Source organism: Apostichopus japonicus, chromosome 8, assembly GCF_037975245.1.
Source record: "Apostichopus japonicus isolate 1M-3 chromosome 8, ASM3797524v1, whole genome shotgun sequence".
Classification (NCBI taxonomy): Eukaryota; Metazoa; Echinodermata; class Holothuroidea; order Aspidochirotida; family Stichopodidae; genus Apostichopus; species Apostichopus japonicus.
The window spans coordinates 11,891,259-11,896,907 of NC_092568.1; the positions used below are offsets into that span (position 1 = coordinate 11,891,259).

General features: G+C 35.2%; 1 long non-coding RNA gene across 1 annotated transcript; it reads right to left on the minus strand.

Moving 5' to 3' along the window:
• Nucleotides 1-227: 227 nt before the first annotated feature.
• LOC139970697 (uncharacterized) lies at nt 228-3,535 on the minus strand. The gene is made up of 7 exons (XR_011794194.1): nt 3,481-3,535; nt 3,149-3,196; nt 2,801-2,851; nt 2,531-2,575; nt 2,050-2,097; nt 1,252-1,314; nt 228-822 (listed from the first exon to the last, which is right to left on the minus strand). It is a non-coding gene; the product is annotated as an uncharacterized lncRNA (long non-coding RNA).
• Nucleotides 3,536-5,649: the final 2,114 nt, after the last annotated feature.

Sequence of the window (5,649 nt, forward strand, 5' to 3'; positions counted from 1 at the left end):
ATGAGTGGCTATATGCACATGCTTTCATGTGCGGTAATGAGCTGTGCTTTACTATGCCAAACGCACTACCTTTGTTCTTTTGATTTCGTCTTTAATTTTTGATTGAATTTGCCTATAACACTTTGTTATATTTATTTATTGTTATTAAAAATTTTAGGTGGAGCGGGAGGAGGGATCGGGCCAGAAAGAGATGACGGAGGAGGTGTATGGGTAGAGACGTGCCCGTGGTATTCATCTACTGTTAACGCAAAGGTCCAGGGAAATACCCCAAATGTCATTCACTTCTTGCGATGAAAAATGACAATATGAAATTGAAGTAACAGAACAACTTGTGTGGTTCCTTTTTAAACTTGAACACAAAATAAAGTATAGTCATTAATGAATGTTATGGGAGAATGTTGTCGTATTCACACAGGGAAGATTACTTGTGATTGTATATGTATGTGTTTAATATGCCTAGATTCCACCCTTATCACAAAACACACAACGTAATAGAAAGAAGCGAAAGGAACGAGTTACGGATACAAACGATATATTTGACGATTACAACGAAACAAACACATCGAGAAACAAAGCATAGCTGAATATATCAATATGAGTGATAGGAAGCTGATGACGTCATGGTTACCAAGGTATCACATCCGGCCAGTGATCTGATGTAGTATGGATGGACACAGATCAAGCTTATTCGACATCCAATCAGTGTATATGAGACTTTATACCGTTACTCAACACCACCCGACCCTTCACGTATCCGAGTCTCACCCCACCCCTACCCCGGGGGTAAATGTCATCAGCACTGCAGGTAAAGGTGACGATCATCTGTTATGAAATGAAGAATAGAAGAATGACACCTCAAAAATAAATTGGGCCGAAGAAGTTCGTGTAACTATAAGGTCCATGAATAGTTCGGGTTATTAATTATACCAGTTTGGAAAGCTGCCTTTGCAATGAACGAAAAGTGACGACAGAAAAAAACTGTTAGTAAACTGCTTATCCACTAAAGAACCTGTGTAAGAAAATGTTTCAAAGTAAAAGGCCCCGACGTTTCGATCCTAGCGAAAATCCACTAACATTGCAGCGAGAAGTATACAGTTTATATACATGTTCTATAAAATGTAAACTTACGTATACCGCACAGTATTGCAAACGTGTGATGTATTCTATTCAGTGATGAAATGTCTCTAAATTGATATTTACTCATTTTAATTATCTAATAATGTATATTGATAATGTAAATATGTATCATACCATTAGTGAACACGTCGTCTCCTTTCCCTGCTGGGTAGGTTTGTTTGATGAAGAAAAAACCGTCTGTTGGTAAATAAGAGGATCGTCAATGTCAATCTTATAGTGGCTGTGAAAATGTAATCTCAGAAAGGTCAAAGGTCAATATGACTAGTTCAAATCATTATTCGTTTAAGAGAGATTGTTTCTGATGTTATTGGTAACATTACTACAAAATAGTTTATGGATAAAGAAAAAATATAAAATCAGAGGCTTTCCCGAGTGGGGGTGGCGCTTTTCTCTATAGTCAGTGGGAGGAAGAGAATAATACCACTCCTCTGGGTCCACTGACGTCCTGAGGTGTAGAACCAGGGTGTATGGGGTGAATGGGCCGCTTTTAAGACTCACTCAGAAATTCAAAAGTATTTATAAGCCCAAAACTTGCGTTAGATCGAATTACAGACATAATTTCTAAATATACCCCAGAACGCATCATTTTTGATGTCTGCATATTTTATGCTTATTCGGGAGTCGGCTTCAAAGACCACAGGTGCCACACCCCTTCCGATAAGAACCCTTGATCCGCCTCTGTACATTCTACGGTCATGCCCCTACGTAAATCTGGGCAAATTTAGCAATTAGCCCCCCCCCCCCAATCTTTTAAATCCTGTACATGTCTGCTGATGTAGCTCAAGAAATAGCCATGGCCAAACGTGTGTAAAATAATCCTATATGTTATGTCCAGTCATTGGTTAAACTTTGTTACAGAATAACGTACTTATACTTTAAATAAATGGAATCTTTTGAAGTAAATATACAAACCTGATTGTCGTAGGTCTATCTCCTCAGCCTGGTATTCGTAACTTCCATCTGTAAAATGAATAAACAATTTGATAATTGTTGCAAAAGACAGACTGTTACTCCGAGTTGCGCCATAAATATGAAATCAAACGGCGAAAATAAAGACGCATGCGTATACTTCTCATCGATAAATGTAAGAAAATGCTTCCAATTATGTGTATACAATTTTCATATTATTCTTATATCTCGACGCTCGATAACATACTTCGTAGGGAATTTTAATATTTCGATCGAACGACTTAAGAAAATTCAATCTTCGTAATGTGTCTGCCAATATTTGTTACAATTATTGTTTTGTGTAATATTGATAATATATTATGACAGGCTATACATGGAAGTCGTTTTGCTGATTCTTTTGTATTATGTGTTACGGTATTGTAAATAAATACAGTGGAAAAAAAAGGATACATGTGTCGCGCAATTGAAATGAGTAAATTATTACCATTCGTAGTAGTTTCCGACACACTGTGGCTGTAGTATGTATCATCTATGAAATAAGAAAAAACAAAATAAATTTATTTTGTCTTCAATCGGCCTATGATGGAGAACAAAGGAAACATCGTGAGATATATATATACGATATTTAAATTGTCAGGACTTGGCCTTTAGAGAGGTTCTGGCTGCCCCTCCCCTCGCTTTTTAGATGAATCCTTTAACGGCAATAGAGATACAAACTCTCATGTATACATTTGAATAATCGATTCATAATTACCTGTGCGGGTCGATTGACTTGATGACGTCACTACATTGGATGAAACTCCATCTATATATAAGACAAGGATATGGTATAAGAAGGGCACTACTAAAAAGCAAATGAACAAAGCAACACCAACAACGTATAATATAGCCTACTGTGATATCCTCTTGACCATGATGGGATATATATCGGTACAAGTGAGAAGGTATCATAAATTTATTGATCTTTATTTATAAATATTGAGAAATTCACGATCCTCAGAGTAACATCATTTTTCGATATTAATTAATTATGATACGAATATTTACTGTAATATATCACTAAATGACTGAATCAATATTATTTCTGATTAAAATCACTCACCAGTTGAGATTCGCTGATCCTGATATACTGTAGTTGTGACGTCATCATCTAGAAGTAAATACAAAGGTTTAGAAGTAATGATTATATTTTGATACCTGCAAGCCTCGGGACACAATCTTTAATACAAAAGGTTTGTTACTTCAAGTGGTCTACATTTTTTCATTTACCGTACTTTATACAGTAGGTACATGACAATATAAAATAATATAGAAACAAGAGTGTGAAGGTTAAATTGGTTTTCTTGACATTTACATTTTTACTTTACTTTCGTAAATATTAGTTTACACAAGATAGCTTAGACATGAAGGTTAATGGTCTTTACTAAACTATACCTGATACAGTTTCCTCCGAGCCACTCTGAGTTTGACTCTGACATGATGTCCCGTCTGAGGATACAATATGTAAATCAAGTTAATTAAAAAACTGCAACTTGTTAAAAAAAACTTTACTGTCATCCGGTTCATGTGTTCTTATTTTTATCCTTTACATGACAACTGTTTGTAGCAGCAATTTAATTCCAAACTATGGTAATATAACAACATAAAGAACAAAGAAAGATCAAATAAGTTTAATAAACGAGTTTCGCAGAGAAACTTGATTATTTATCTTTTGAAGTCTTTTAACTTTATGAAGAGCAGATCGCGTTATGTTAAGATTAATTTCATTCATATTTTATATAAATAAATCCAACTCACCACTAACACTGGTCTGCAAACTGAATTGTTTGTTTGTTGTTGTTTGCTTTCCAGCTAAAATAAGAAGGGAACAAAATAATAAATTTGTAAATTATACTGGGTGGGTGGCGTTCCATAAACTATAACAGCCAACAATGATGAATTGACAAGAGGAGGGTTATATAAGTATTCACGACATCATCAAAGGTATGGATTTTTTCTATCGCTGTGCGACCGTGTATCAATGCACGTATATCAATGACAGAGGTATATAGCTACTAACCTACTACAGTGTTATCAGTGATGTGGCTAAGCTCTTCCTTGCCAATCCCAAAAACTGTGAACGAGGAGAGTAATTTACAACAAATTATGGATTATTTAATAATTACAAATGTAACCGTATCGATTTAATACTGAAGCAGTGTGCGTTACAACTTCCACGATTATGTTTTGTACAGTGATGAAGAGTAGGGTGGGTGGACTGGTTGAAAGATGAGGAAATTTGCTAAACACATTATTAAGTTGATGAGAAGCTAATTATGTCTTATGATGGTTTCAAATGATAAATAAATTAATAATTGGGTAAAAAAAATAATGGACAGTAGGTTACTCACCAGAGTAATCACACTGTTGAATGTCCTGTGTGTGGGTGATAGTTTGTCCGTCTGTAAACAGAGAATATATTACGTCACATCATAATATGACAGACTAATAGGCCATCAAAGGTATTATAAATCTATAAGATAAATTGTAATTTGATATTCATGATTCCTTATCATTATTATTATTAAATATTTGAAATTACAAACCTTCGGATTGAGTTGTTATCTTATTCGCCTTCAGTTGGTATGAAGACACCCCATCTGTCAGAGAAAGGAAAGAGGAATCCATTAATATCGCTGAAACAATAAACTCACAGAAAAAGTCACAGTGTCGATGACGTTAAGGATATATGCTTACTTCTTGTAAGTCAATAATGAGCCGTAATAGCTCCAATAAGTAATCCTTCCCACACCACTGTTTATCCCCTTCTATACCTCCAGATGATACCGTATATATTGAGCGTAAGTTACGCCCACACCCCCCCCCCACCCCACCCGCCAAATGAACATCCGAAGAGAAACACCTTGGCAACGACATGTGACACAATATAGCGACACTTACCACTCCAATAGTACATGTATTTGGTGGCTGTCTTGGTACCGGTCGGATCTGAAAGAATTATGAAAAAGCATTTTGAAGTAATAATTTCAAAAGTACGTGTTAGAATTTAAAATAAAAATCAATCAAAACTATCTATTTTTCTCACCTGTTAGAGTTTCCTCGGTGTTTTGGATCTGATCAGGGCCTGCAAAGATTGTCAAATTATATTATATTAGAAAACAGTCAAGAAGACTTTTATTACATAAATCTCAGATTTATTACCTTGAGTTGAAATTATAGAAAGAAATGAAAGATTAATATTCAATTTTTCACATCAATTTAGTTTTAACTTTTCTTGCGCACAAAGCGTAATTCATTTTCACTCAATACTCACCAGTTGAACTTTTGAAGGTATACTGGTAGTAAGTCAGGGTGTAACCTGAAAAAGGAAAATGTGACTTTTCTCGTCAAAATGTTTTACTTACTAATAACTTTTTAATACGGGACTGCAGAGACTTCCCCTGGTGACCCCCCATACAAAGAAGATACCCCTAAATGCTTTAATATAATGTAACCATATATTATAGCCTACCGACTACAGTGAGTGTTACTTTACCTTCACATCTCGTTGTTGTGGTCTGTTGAGTGTGTTGGCCCTGAATATCTGCAGCGTGAATAAAATTG